Source organism: Ziziphus jujuba, chromosome 4, assembly GCF_031755915.1.
Source record: "Ziziphus jujuba cultivar Dongzao chromosome 4, ASM3175591v1".
Classification (NCBI taxonomy): Eukaryota; Viridiplantae; Streptophyta; class Magnoliopsida; order Rosales; family Rhamnaceae; genus Ziziphus; species Ziziphus jujuba.
The window spans coordinates 8622822-8638754 of NC_083382.1; the positions used below are offsets into that span (position 1 = coordinate 8622822).

The following is a 15933-nucleotide window of genomic DNA, read 5'->3' on the forward strand; positions in this document are numbered from 1 at the left end:
TCAAAGTTTTGCAATTTTTCTTAGTCTTTGACTCAGCAATTTAGCCTATTGATTTTTTCAATTTATTGCAATTTAGACATTGTATGACTTTTGATTATATTTTAATTACTCTTTCATGCTATTGGTGTTAAACTGTAATAATTTACTATTAACCCCTTGTATTTACAATTATTATTTCACTTTAGCTTCCCTTAATGTAGTCAAACTATTAGTTAGTCCTCTTTGGGCAACGTAGTGGTAAAGTGATTATTTCTTCAATCAAATGTCTGAACTTTTAGTTTTTCACCTCTAGTATCAACAAAAATAAATGAATAACTAAGAAACATACTTGGCTTATAATAATACTTTTAAGCTTGTTACTTATCTATATATACAATCTATTTATTATTTTATTTTTACATTGTTAAAACTTTTTTTTTTTAAAATAGCAATAACGAGTTTTGCTATAGGGTTTTTTATGGATGGTTTCAGATGTTTATCGAGAGCTTCAATTGTCATTTAACTTAAAAATAAATAAATAGATAAAATTAAAAAGAAAAATAAACCATGATTTCTCTAATGTTTTTTATTTGTATTTTTTCATCCTTGCTCTATTATTCCATTCAACATGAAGACAACCTCTAACATTAAAAATTTTTCAAATATGGCTTTATGCCAATTGTCATTTTTCCCAATGCCATAATAAACCTAATTTCTTGTAGTGTGTTTAATAAAAGATGAATAATAATTTTATAGGATGTTTGGGTAGTGATAAAGTTAACAGAAATCTAAAATTCTTTAGGAAAGTGAAATTTTCTCCTGTTTGGATAATTTTTTAAGAGAAAAAATTTGTGGATTCTATTGAAAAATAAATCTCGTAATATGGAAAACTTACAAGGAAAGTGAATCCTACTAAAGAGGTGTCATTCTAAAATTATCTGAGAAACTAATATTACGTATTTTTTTAAATACAAGTTTATCTTTTAATTTTAATGTATAAATTTATTTAATTACTTATAAGTCCTATTTTCCTCTATAATTAACCAAACATTGTAAAAAGAATTCCAAAAAAACTCATTCTCAGAAAACTGAATCCCAAAAAACTGATTCCCAAAAATCAGTTTCTTTCAATACTTTTCCTTTTACCAAACACCTCATTAAAAGCAAACAAAAAAAATACAAAGACTAAACAAAAGAGAAATCATCCTTTTTAAGGATAAGCTTTTGAAGCTGATCCATAAGAAGCCCACTATAAGGAAGCTCTAACAATTATAATTTTCTTTTATAATTTACTTGGAAATAAACGTTGTGAAAAGAAAAGGTAGACAGTAATTTAAAAAAAAAAAAATTGCGGTTGGTTATACTTGATCCATCTTTAGTATATGTGAATAAGAGATTATTTTAAAATTGTTATGTTGTGTATACTAGTAATTAATGGAAAAGGTAGACCATGATATGGACTCATATACAGGATATATAAGTGCAATTAACCAACCAATTTGTTTAAAAAATAAATAAATAAAAATCCTAAAACCTACAGAATAAAAATCAAAACATGTATTCATCATGCTGTGAAAGGTAATAGCGGTAGTTCATAGGACAATAAAGCCGGACCAATATCCGAAACTGGACCAGTTGACAAGGAAACAACATCCCAAGGCTCAAAAGCCTGTGTTCTCAAGTATTCAACCTCTTCATGATCCAATTTAGTACATCTGAAAACAATAATGTGCCTGAACCTGAACCGAATTTCAGATGTATTTGGGCCCAATACAACTATCCAGTAAATTTAAAACAAGAATCCAATAAAAAAATATAATATAAAATAAACAAAAAATTCATAATAATTCAACAGAACAAATAAAAAGAAAAGAGAAAAACAAATCAAACAAGAAGAAGATAACAAGACAGAACAACAAACAAATATAAATACATTACTCATGTTTAGTACTATGTCAAACACAAATTTGTATTTTAAACAAACCATACAAATATTGATTAATTTGGAGTATGAATTGCTGCTAGTATTCAATAATTTTATTTTATTTTATTTTTTTTGTGTTTATCGATTAATGATAAAATATCATTTCATTTTAAAAAAATAGTTATTTTTGTATTTAATTTTATTTTTATTTCTTTATTAACGATTTTAAATAAAATAAATTGGTAAACATAACAAAGAAGGAAAAAGTTAAAAGGGGATAAAAGATCATAATCAAATTCTGGTTTACTAGCAAAAACAATATTCTGCCCAAACGTGGGAAATAGATTATAGATAGAAGCATACCCTGAATGGCCATACCATGAACGGCCTGAAACGCACTCTTGGATGTTACATTTTTTCTCGCTTTCTTTTCTTATACAAATCACCAAAGATTGTTCTTACAAGTGTCGTGATTGCAAACTAGAGGTTGTTTCTCACATTCATCAATATCTGCCATATTTAAAAAAATAAAAATAAAAAAAGGGGTACATTATTCACTATCTCACATTGCAGTTGAAAAAAGTGCCAACAGTTTCATATATATATATATATAACTTAAGCCATTTATTAGCGACCTACGAATTAAATTGTTTTTCCTAAAGTTTATAAAGTGGCTTAAAATGTTGGGGTGAGAAGGTTATGACCAAGAGCAAGCTAGCTTGAAGTGTTAGCAACAAGCATGCTTTTGGTGATTCTCTTGGGAATGGTTGTGTGTGAGTTGTATTTTTAGGTTTTGGTTATGGTGTTTTCTGGTTTTTAGGGTTTCTAAAGTGTTCTAAGGTGTTGAAGAAGAAATGAGAAGAAGGAGACCACATTGGTTTTTGAAAATGAGGCTTGGATGTGTAGCCATCTCATTCATTTAACAATATAAGCTTGAAATTATAACTAGTTCACACATGCCAAGCATGTGGGCTTACAAAATGAGTAAAGTATTTAAAATTTAAAAAGTAAAATGGTCAACACCTAACTTTTCATACACAAAAAAGGTAAAAACCAGCTGCAACATGTCTATTCCAAATATAGTAAAAAGTGGCACATGGTTTGAACTAAGTTCCTATTGTTTAACTAGTTTGGGTAAACAACAAAACTAGCTTCACCTACTTAGTTCCCCTTTGTATCTGCTTATAAAACTTGGTTTGAAGCATTCTTGGTCATCAATAAATATTTTTCCAAGAGCTAGGAAAGTTTTGGAACCGGAGCATGGGCCAAATAGCTCCAAAACTAACCCATACTCTGCATACTGGGCCCATCAGATATAGCAATCTGTTTGGAATATAAAATGGACTTTCCCATATCATTTTGATTTGAAATTTGAACCATAGTCTTATATATCTTTCTGTAGACATCCCTCAAAATTTCAGCTCAAAACACCATTTGAAACCTGAGATATAAGATAAACAGTGGACCTATGTTGCTGGAAATTATGAATCCAGCACCATAGGCATTTCAAGCATAATATTCCTACTCTTTTGTGCATAGTTTTGCCTATGCTTTTGCATACATAACTTAGGCACAAAACATTATCAAAATATACCGTGAATCAATTAAAAACATACAAAAAATATAAACTCATAAAAGGAAAGGAGGTGATACCAAAGTGTGCATGCTAGCCGGTGACATGCACCATCAAGTGGCAAAATTGCCACACTTCAACACTCCTCCTTAGCAATTTTGTATGAGACATTGAGAATTCCTCTCAATATCTCAAATATCTTCTTTTCCAATGGCTTGGTGAAGATATCCGCCAAGTTCTCCTCGAAAGTCACATACTCCAACTTCACTTCACCACTTGCTTTAAATTCCCTTAAAGAATGATACTTGACCGGTATGTGCTTGGTCCTCCCATGTTGGACTGGATTTTGTGCAATTGCTATTGCTGAAGTATTGTCATACAATATTACCATGGCTTCCTCTTGCTTCAAGCTCAAGTCCTCCAATAATTTCCTAAGCCAAATACCTTGATTAGCACAACTTAAGCAAGCAATATACTCAGCTTCCGCAGTGCTTTGTGCAACGATTTGTTGCTTCTTGGAATTCCATGAAAAAAGACCATTTCCAAAAGTGTAAATGTAGCTCGATGTGCTCTTGCTATCATCCAAAGAACCAGCCCAATCACTATCACTATAACCAAGCAAAGCTTCATTCATGCCATCCTTGTACCATACACCAAAATCGCTAGTACCTTTCAAAATACCTTAGGATTCTTTTTGCACAATTAAGATGATTTTGTGATGGACTATGCATAAATCTTGACAAAACAGCCACACTAAACATGATATCCAGTCTAGTACAGCATACATATAAAAGGCTACCAATTAAACTTGTATAGATGGAAGGATTTACCTTTAGAGAATCATTATCCTTCACCAACTTGGTGCCTTCATTCATAAGTGTGGCAATGCTATTACAATCCTCCATGTCAAACTTCTTGAGCAACTCCTTTACATAGCTTTCTTGAGATATGAAGATGCCCTTGGATGATTGGACAACTTCAATTCCAAGAAAGTATTTCATCTCTCTAAGACTCGACATCTCAAAGTTCAATTCTAGCTCACTTTTGAAATTGCTCACTTTTTTCTCATTACCACTGGTCACTATAAGGTCATCAACATAAAGAGACACACCAACACCATGCAACCATAAGTCCTAATATACAATGTAGGCTCATTAGGACTCCTCCTAAATCCATGCTTTGTCAAAAAACCATCTATCTTGGCATACCATGCCTTACGAGCTTGTTTAAGGCCATACAAGGCTTTGTGTAGCTTGTATACCTTCTCTTCACTTCCTTTCTTCACAAAACCTTCTAGTTGCATAACATAGACCTCCTCCTTCAATACTCCATTCAAGAAGGCTGACTTCACATCAAGGTGATATACTTTCCAAGACTTTTGTGCCGAAATTGCAAGGAGAAATCTTATGGTTTCCATCCTTGCAACCGGTGCAAAAGTCTCTCCATAATCCACACCAGCTTGTTGTGCATATCCTTTGACAACAAACCTTGCCTTATGCTTATTTATGGACCTATCTGGACTGTACTTGGTCCTAAAGATCCACTTCACCCCAATAGCATTCTTTCCCTTCAGTTTTGTTACCAAGTTCCAAGTGTCATTCTTGTTTATCACATCGATTTCATCTTGCATGGCTTGTCTCCACTCTTTTCTTGCCATAGCCTTATGGACATTGATTGGATCACTCAATGCCACATTACACCTTTCATAAATCTCATTAAGAGGTCTTGTGCCTCTCACACCATCATCAATCTCCAAATCAACCCCTATGGAGATTTCTAGCTCATTCTCATCATATTCATCATCATGGGCAGCACCTTCATCATTTCCTTGTTCCTCATCATTATCATGAGCTTCAAGCCAATTGTCTTCATCCATACTAGCCAACTCCTCCTTACTACAAACCCATTTAGCTTCCTCATCAACTTTCACATCTCTACTTATCACAAGTTTCTCGGTTTCCAAGTTATACACCCTATATTCCTTGGTCACATCACTATAGCCAACCAAGACACCAACTTGTGACCTTTCATCAAGCTTTCCTCTCTTCTCTTGTGGTACTAGGATGTAACAAATGCTTCCAAATACCCTTAGATGATCAAGAGAAGGCTTATATCCAAACCAAAGCTAAAATGGGATTTTAATCCTCAAAGACTTGGAGTAAAGCCTATTTTGGATGTAGATGGATGTATTAACTCCTTCGGCCCAAAACTTCTTTGGCAAGCCACTTTCAAACAACAAACATCTAGCCATCTCCATGATGGTACGATTCTTCCTTTCACATACACCATTTTGTTGTGGTGTGTATGGTGTAGTGAATTGATGAACTATACCATGATCCTTACAAAGTTGTTTGAAACCCTCACTTGTGTATTCCCCACCATTGTCCATCCTTAACACCTTTATAGTGCAATCAGATTGATTTTGAACTAACTTCATAAATTCTACAAACTTCTCCAAAGCTTGTCATTTTCTTTCAAGGAAATACACCCAACATATTCTTGAGTAATCATCAATGAAAGTTATGAAATACTTGCTGCCATTTAAGGATGGAACACTCATAGGACCACAAATATCCGAATGTATAAGTCCTAGCTTCTCCTTTGATCTCCAAGAACAAGATTGAAATGCTAGCCTAGTATGCTTTCCTTTTTGATACACTTCACACACATGTTCTTGCTTCTCCATCAATGGCATGTCTCTAACAAGTTCATGTGTGCCTACCAATGACTTAAAGCTAGCATGGCCTAGTCGTTTATGATAAAGTTGAGAGGTGTTCTCAACTTTGGTGTTCAATGTAACCGATGCACCATTTTCATCCATATTCAACCTAAAATTCTTGTTCTTCATTCCAACACACATTAATTCATTTCCATGTGGATCAACTATAGTGCATGTCATGTTTGAGAAGTGTAATGCATATTTGTTCTCAAGCATTTGACCTACACTAAGTAAGTTCTCACATAAAGAATGTACATAGAGAACATTATGGATAGTTTTGATACCTTTGGTGGTGTGTATCACCACATCTCCTTTGCCTTTCACTTCCATCGAGGCTCCATTTTCAATTTTAACTTTGTTGTGGCTGCTCCTATCTAAGTTTATGAACCACTCATGCTTGTGAGACATATGGTGTGTTGCTCCACTATCAATGATCCATCCTTCATCATTCCTGATGCTACTAAAACAAGTAGCAACAAACAACTCTTCGGATTCACTATCACTTGCATTATCTTTAGCAACATTTGCTTGTTGCTTATCTTTCTTGTTAGCCTTACATACTCTCTCCACATGACCCTTTTGTTGGCATTTATGGCAAACTGCATCCGGCCTCCACCAACACCTTCTTGGATGATGACCTTTCTTCTTGCAATGGTGACAAGGTTCATAGGACTTCCTCTCGGGTTTGCTAGTTTCACCTTTCTCCATTATGACCTTAAGCTTGTTCGTCTTTTGATTTTGTGTCTTTTGATGTTGTTTAGACACAAATGCAGCCTCCATTGATTCTTCATGTCTAATCCTCCTCCTTTGCTCCGTAGCTTGCAAGGCATTCACCAACTTGGTCAAGGAAATTTCATTTAGGTTCCTTGACTCCTCCAATGAAGATATCTTAGCTTCAAACCTCTCGGGCAGGGAGACCAACACCTTCTCCACAATCCTTTGGTCACTTAATCTTTCACCTAGCACCCTAATTTGATTCACCACATTAAGAAGCCTTGTAGTGAACTCCTTAACCGTTTCTTTGTCTTTCATCTTGATAGTCTCAAACTCCCTCCTTAGGTTAAGGATTTGCATTTGCCTTGTCCTTGTACTCCCTTGGAACTCATGTTGAAGTTTGTCCCAAGCTTTTTTGGCACTCTCACATGCCATTATCCTTGTGAAAATGGTATCACTAATACAAGAATGAATGGCGGTGATAGCCTTGAAACCTTTAGCCAATTCCTCCTAATGGTGCTTAATTTGGTTGACCGTTGCCCATTGTCTCAAAAGCTCGGATTCTTGGGGCTTTATGGTGACCTCCCAAAGACCATAAGCCATGTGAATGTTGCTTTCGGGTATGAAGGAATATGAAATTATATTTGTGCTTTCAAGTATCTCTTCACTCTCAAGGAACGAACCAGCCCAAAAACCTCACAAATCTCACAAAAATGTGCCTTGCTCTAATACCACTTTGTTAGGTTGAGAATGTTATGACCAAAAGCAAGCTAGCTTGAAGTGTTAGCAATAAGCAAGCTTTTGGTGATTCTCTTGGGAATGGTTGTGTGTGAGTTGTGTTTTTAGGTTTTGGTTATGGTGTTTTCTGGTTTTTAAGGTTTCTAGAGTGTTCTAAGGTATTGAAAAAGAGATGAGAAGAAGGGGACCACGTTGGTTTTTGAAAATGAGGCTTGGATGTGTAGCCATCTCATTCATTTAACAATAGAAGCTTGAAATTATAACTAGTTCACACATGCCAAGCATGTGAGCTTACAAAATTTGTAAAGTATTTGAAATTTAAAAATTAAAATGGTCAACACCTAAATTTTCATACACAAAAGAGGTAAAAACCAACTGCAACATGTCTATTCCAAATATAGTAAAAAGTGGCACATGGTTTGAACTAAGTTCCTATTGTTTAACTAGTTTGGGTAAACAACCAAACTAGTTTCACCTACTTAGTTTCCCTTTGTATCTGCTTATGAAACTTGGTTTGAAGCATCCTTGGTCATCAATAAATATTTTTCCAAGAGCTAGGAAAGTTTTGGAACCGCATCATAGGCCAAACAGCTCCAAAACTGACCCATACTCTGCATACTGGGCCCATAAGATATAGCAATTTGTTTGGAATAGAAAATGGACTTTACCATGTCATTGTGACCTGAAATTGGAACCATAGTCTTCTATATATGTCTGTAGACATCCCTCAAAATTTCAGCCCAAAAATTCATTTGTAACCTGAGATATAAGATAAACAGTGGACCTATGTTGCTGGAAATTATGAATCCAGCACCATAGGCATTTCAAGTATAATGTTCCTACTCTTTTGTGCATAATTTTGCCTATGCTTTTGCATACATAACTTAGGTACAAAACATTATCAAAATATACCTTGAATCAATTAAAAACATACAAAAAATATAAACTCATAAAAGGAAAGGAGGTGATACCAAGGTGTGCATGCTAGCCGGTGTCATACACCATCAAGTGGCAAAATTGCCACACTTCAACATAAAAAAGAAATCAATTCTAACAAATTGAAGAGTAAAATTGGAATGTTGAATATGGGGAAGATGGAGGTTTATTAATAACCTTGACCTCCATAAATAGATATGGATTTCATCCGAAACCCTGTTCGCAATAACATTGAATCCTCGGTAATCGAATAATGAATAGGTGGCATTGTCCCTTTTGCAATATGAGTTTGAATTACTAGTCCTCTTTCCAAATTTTTTTCACTCCCAAATGAATGTAAAATAAGTTCCATTCTAGCAACACAGGAAGAGACTAGTCCGTGTTGTTGAGAAGGAAATCCACTTATCTCTTTCGAACGTGATTCGAACCACTCTTCGTCTACCAGGAAGGCATATTTACACGACTCCACCCTGTTGTAATTATTCTCCTATTATATGAGTAAAAACACGACTCAGCCTCACAGGATTGCTTTCCTGGGTAATTCATAAAGCGAATGGGATGTTTGACTCTAAGCTTGCCTTGAGAAGCAGAAATTTCCACCATTTCCAGCTTGTTTTTCTTCAGGAAAGGTATGTCTTCCAGCTTGTTCATTGATATGTTTATGTACTCGGTTTGATACCATTCATCAAAGTAACACCTCGAGTCTCCTATCCCAAAAGGGTATGGGATGCTCACGTTTCCACAAGTGTGTTTGATAACCAGAATGACCAATTGATGATGGCTCTGATGATATTTCTATTGGAAATCTAAGGGTTAAAAATAACATTCTTACCCTATGAAGCACTGATAATGGCACCCACATTTCTTTTTCCAATTCCCCTCCTTATGAAATTAACTTGCTTCTTCTGAAGTTGTATGGAGAAAATCATCATCATCATGGGCACCCAATTATTAATGTTTGTCCATATCACATGTTTCCATTTTTTGGGCCAGGGAAACTTCCTAGCTCTTTAAATGGACTAGTGTGTACATAAATTATATAGTTAGCTGTCATGTATGTTTCATGTATGCATATAGTTGACCAAGTATTCAAGGAGATAAGAAGATTCATGGCCGCCAAGGACAAAAGGAAAAAAAATTAGCGTTAGAAAAAAAATAAAAACAAAAATAAATAAAAACCTTATTTGTTGACTTTTCACACTGCGGTTCATCCAGAATCCAAAAAGTAGACTGCACGATAATGTTGTTGGTCCATCATTTAATTGGAAATAATAAATAAATAAAATTCCTGATCTGAAGCGTTTTCTAGATTGTTGTTGTTTCCATTTTTATTTTTTTTTAGGGTGTAATCTTGAATTTTCTAGAGTTTATATGTATGTAATAGGGTGAGTTTATTATCACCTTGAGAAAAAGGAGAAAAAGATCAATTAGTAGTGCTTGACTTGACTAGTTTTCTCTACTTTATCAAAATACTTTTCGTCGTGTTGGTCGGTTTTCTTCTTTTTCATGCAATTGATTGCATGTTTTCTTCTGGATATAAGGCCATTATTACCAAAAAAACAAAACAAAAACAAAAACAAAAAACAAAAAAAAAAAAAAATTTGTGGACTCTTAAGAGTCTGGACGTAGGCCTTATAAAAATTGGTAATAAGTATCATCGAATAATTGGTTCAAGAATTACCAAAAAGTCTAACGGTGTCATGTACAGAATTTAATTAGTTCACATCAACTTGAAAGAAAAGACTACTCCAGCAAGAAACAAGCATTCTAGTAGGTGAAAACATGTTCTATGAGCATCTCTATTACAATCCATAATAGTTTAAAAGGGTTAACATCGGTTAAAATGTATTGTATAAGCCCCCAAATTGCCCAAATTTACATGCATAAATTCTATCTGTAGCATACAAATAAAACATGAATACTAATTAAGCAACAAAAAATAATAATAATTACGAGTAATGTTTTGATAATTTGGAAGTCAACAGTGGTAATGCATGGGATGTTGAAGCAGAACCAGCATCCAAATTAGACTCCATCGACATTGAAATAGCATTCACTACAACAAATATTATTATTATAGCATGTCAAAAATGCTATAAAAGACATATAATTGTATTTTTAGAAATGTCATGATAGCCCATGTTATAAAAAATTCAACTTTGTAATAGCATTTTTGAAATATCATATCTTTGGAAACATTATGTGGGAAAGCTTTTGGTGCCAAGAAGTAGCATATGTTATACATATGCAGGGTTCGTGGATTGTTCTATTTATTTGCTCTGCTTTGCTTTTACCTATGTATTTCTCTGCCTCTTGCTGTCTTCTCTGGTTTTACCTCTGTATTTCTCTGCCTCTCCAATTCTAAAGCTTATAGGACAGCTTTTGTTTTTTTGTTACTTGCAGGTTTTTTAAGAAAAGCAATAAAAGATGGAATCATTAATGATGATTATCTTTTTGCAATTGTTGCTGTCATTTGGGTTCCTAGATCAAGATTGAAAGATCATTTTGTAATTGTTGCAGATGTAGGAAAGAAACTTGGTTGTGTAAATCTTTTTTTTTTTTTTTTTCTCTCATATATGTAGTTAATTTGGATTATCATATGTACTTTTGTTTATCTTTTGAATGGTTGATAACAATCTATTAAAGAAATCAATTATAAATTTTTATTATTTGTTTATCTTTTTTTATAATTATTATTTTTTATTATTATCAACTTTAAATTTAAAATAACTTTCACCAAAAAAAAAAAAAAAAAAAAAACCAGGTGCTATCGATCAAACTCATAAAACATAATAAAAGTATTATTAAAATTAAAATTTGAAATCCTCTTATAGATAATGAAATTAATTTTTAGTTAAAATGATTTAAATTATTATTATTATTATTATATTTTTTTTAGTAACATTTGAGAACGAGCATAATCATATTTTTTGGTATTTTAAAATTTTTATATTAAAATTAATATTTAAAATTCAATTTAATATCATTAATTATTTTTCTAATATTTTCAAATGTCCTTTTAGAGATATTTTTAATTGTCACTATAATGTTTAGTGATATTTGTAATGATTATCATTAGCTAATTAAATGTTACTCTAGTATAATTTTAATAACATTTTAAAATGTCATAAATTTTTTTTTTTTTTTTTGGTTATTGTGACATAGGATTTCCGAATGCAATGAAATCTATTTAAAATAGCATTTTTAAATGCTATAAAATATACTTAATATAGCATATTAAATGCCATAACAAAACATTTATAACTATTTTCATTTTAAAGTGTCATTGGATTATTATTTTTGAAACAAAGTTTTTCTTTTCAATCTTGTTAGATGTATAAAAAGAAAAATAATATCAATTGAGTTGTTAATTATCCAAAACAAAAAATTTAAATTTTTTTTCCAAAATTCTTTCCTATTTAAACAAAACTCTTCCCAAAATTTTAAAAACAATGTCATTTCTATTCTACCACTGCCGTTGTTGGCTTAAACTATGGTTCTCTTGGTACTCGTTTCTTAAATAAACTTCTTACTTGGATTTTTTTTATTTTTTATTTTTCAAAATTCTAAAGAAAATTGTGAATATATATATAATTATTATGTTTCTATTTTTAATTTTTATTTTTATGGAATTTTGAAATACTCAGCTGGGGATGGCAAGCTATAAAATAATTTATTTAATGACATTTAATAAATTAGTGACACTTATAGAAATAACATGAATATAATGCAACTAAAGGATTAATGAACATATTTAAAAAAATAAAATAAACCAAAGGGTTGATGAATAGATAGACAAATTGAAAAAGAAATTTGAATCTTTAAAGAGTATAGGAGAAGATATTAAAGTAGAGGTAAAATATGTAAAGTGCTTGTTACAAAGAATATGAATAAAGTATATAGGTTCTTATATTGTTTTATTAGAGCTCAAATTACAAACCAAATATTATATTTATTATTTATTCTATATATATTTGTACTCATTTTATTCTCCTCCTTAGTGATATTACTCCATATTAATTTTTTACTTCATGCTGAAACCAATATAGAAAGGATAAATTATTATCAGTTATGAAATTTTAAAATTAGTGTGGACTCATTTGTATTTTCTTATGGCTTATTCACCTTAGTTATTAATATTTAATTCGTGACATTTTGGATTAAATTGATGCTAAAATAAGTGTTATTGTATTAGGATTTTCTTGTATAGTAATCAATTTAATAGCAATTATAAATGATATGTTAAGTATATTTGATAGCATTTAAAACTGTTGTTTAAGTATATTCATAGCATTTGAAAATTCCATAGATTTCCATAGCATTTGAAAATGTTATTGAAAAGTACAATTTTATCCAAAACATTTTAACATGTAAAAAATTGATTAAAAATGCTATTGTTTTATATTAGTAATAGCATTTTTTTAAAATGCTATAATCGTAAGCTATAAAATCTCATATATGTTGTAGTGATTGAATACCTCATCAGTTTCTAATCCATTTATGAAATCTTGGACTTCCTCAAAATGTTTTGGAACGTCATTAGTACCTGCAGCTTTTTCTAACTCATGAATCCCTTCCAACTCCATTAAAACCTGTTTCATATTAGGCCTCAGCTTTCCATTCAAATTCAAACATCTCCTTGCAAGATCAGCAACAACCATAATATCTTCTTTCCTACCAACTAGAACTTGAGCATCAAGAATATCAAACAAAACATTTTCCTGCATTGAGAACATAAAATATGTGGCTAAGTTTCTGCCTTCTTCCGACCTCGCTACAGAAATTGCCTTTTGTCCGGTCAAAAGCTCAACAAGAACAACACCAAACCTATAAACATCGCTCTTCTCTGTGAATTGGCTTGATTGGAAGTACTCTGGATCCAAATATCCAAATGTACCGTGTACTAGTGTTGTCAAGTGAGTTTGATCGATAGACACTGATCTTGAAGTTCCAAAATCAGCAACTTTTGCTCTGTACTTCTCATCCAAAAGTATGTTTGTAGACTTAATGTCTCGATGGTAAATAGGACAGGAAGCTGCATGGTGCAAGCAAGAAATGGCTGCTGGGATTTCTGTGGCAATTCTTAAGCACATTTCCCACATAAATGGAAATTCATCGTTTCGTTCATGGATGTAGTGAGAAAGCGTTCCATTTAACCACATTCATAAACTAGAAGAGGGGACTCGGTCTCTATACAACACCCCAATAATTTAACCACATTCCTGTGGTTGAGTTGTGAGAGAATGACAATTTCATTGATGAATTCTACAAATTTTCGTTGTCAACTACTTTGGATTTCTTTACCGCGACAATATTTCCATCTTCCAACATTCCTTTATAAACAGTTCCTTGACCGCCCTGGCCAAGAATTCTATTTACATTAAAATGGTTGGTAGCCTTGTCTAACTCTTTTGCTTTGAACAACATTGTTTTCTGATTAATATTTACTTCACCTAAAGATTTTTTCTCTTGTAATTATTGTTTGAAGAAATTTTCCTTCTGTTTGATTCCTTTTCTCTTCTTTATGTTCATGTACAAGAAGCGTGAACCTACGAGTAGAAACAATGGTCCAAGACCGCTTCCAAGACCTGTATGACACAATTATTGGATGGAACAAGAAGGATGATTTTTTGTGATGCATTGAGAAAAGAAAAGGCAATAAAGGAAGTTGTTAGTTTGCTCAATATGTAAACTTTTGCACTCAAATCCAGACGTCATTCATAGCTTTTTTGTTTTTTTATTTTATATATATACTAGTTGAATTAATTAGTAATTCATTAATTAGAGCATACCAATTAAAATCTCTTCAGTGGAAACTTTTTGCGTACAGAAGGCTGCAACCAGCACGTCCAGGATAGTCAGTACAAATATAGCCTTCGCCACAATAATTAGGATCTTCCTTGCAATGATCAATATCTGAAACGCATCCACAAATAAGCATCTGAAAAACTAAAAAACTTCCACAAAAAAAAAAAAAAGGACTGAAATATGTGAAAATTTTAAATCAGACATTGTGAAACAAAAAATAATAATAATGATTTGTTGTTTTATCACATCAATTTGCAAAACAAATTGGTTCAACATCTTGTAAAACTATTACCAAAGCTTAAAATGGAGGGTTTATCATTACACATGATATTGATAGTCAAAATCAATGTACATTTCACATAATAATAATGATAATAAAAATTTTAATTTATATATATATATATATATTATATGTTTGAAAAAATAATGCCTTGCACTGAAATAAGAAATTTAGTTTAACCTAAAGTATAGTCGTTTGATTGTGTGGTAAATTAAAATTGAAACTCATAAAAAATGATACATTTTTCATGTATGTAATTTTTTCCAAATCGAGTTCTATGTTTAGGTAAGAGAAAGAGTTTTATAATATTTTACCTTTACATCCTTCAAGAAGATACGGGTTTCCTTCGAAACTCCATGGAGACACGCATGTGCACTGAAGCCTTTGCTAATTTACATTTACAAAGTAAACATCGCAAGATGAATTTGCATGACAACCATATTCGGGGGTTGCAATGTCCATAGAGCAATTGTATTATGTAGAACCAGAGCTATTGGTCTCCACAAAAGTTCCAAATATATCATAGGTCGAATAATTATACAGCTCCCAGTTAAGCTCCACAAAAACATCAGCCATGTCTTGGATTGCAGAAATATTCGTCGAACTGGATTCCAACCACCATTGGTCTGCCATGAATGCAAACTTACATTGATTTCCACGACCCTCACCCAGAAGGTTGTGAAAACTAGTGTTGAATGATTTGAGATTTGATGGTATGGTTGTCTGGTAGCAAGTTTTACCATTGCAGTTATTACCATAAGTCGTTAACATAAGTCGTGTTATTACAAATGGAGGAGCATCCACCAATGGATGCTTCACCAAAATTCATCAAAGCAATGGCTCTGAAACCAACAGCTATGAACTTGTTGTTTTGAGAGTACTTAAAAGGGCTTCCTTCTGAGTTGGTGCTTTCGCGGATTTGCTTATTGTTGTGGTTCTCTGACCACTGTAGAGAAGAAATATGGGAAGAAAAATGAAAAGAATTCTATTACTCTCTTGGAAATAGAATACAAAACACAAAAACTTATCTCTCCTATTCTCACGTGGAATCTCTCTCTATTCTATCAAATTCTCTCTGGAATTTGATCACTCTTCTCTCAAGCTCTCTCTGGAGACTTAAACACTCTCTCTCGGAGTTTACTCTCAATACTCCTAACTTGGGATGATATTGAGCTTGCTTGGATTGGGATGCCTTGCATGCAACGAGATGGAGCCTATTTATAGGCTCATAAGGTCGGTTGCATGGCCACCATCTTCAACTG

The 15933-nt window shown here is 32.6% G+C and overlaps 1 pseudogene; it reads right to left on the minus strand.

The window, feature by feature from the left end:
- Positions 1 to 1543: 1543 nt before the first annotated feature.
- LOC132803522 (wall-associated receptor kinase-like 1) lies at positions 1544 to 14025 on the minus strand (annotated as a pseudogene).
- Positions 14026 to 15933: the final 1908 nt, after the last annotated feature.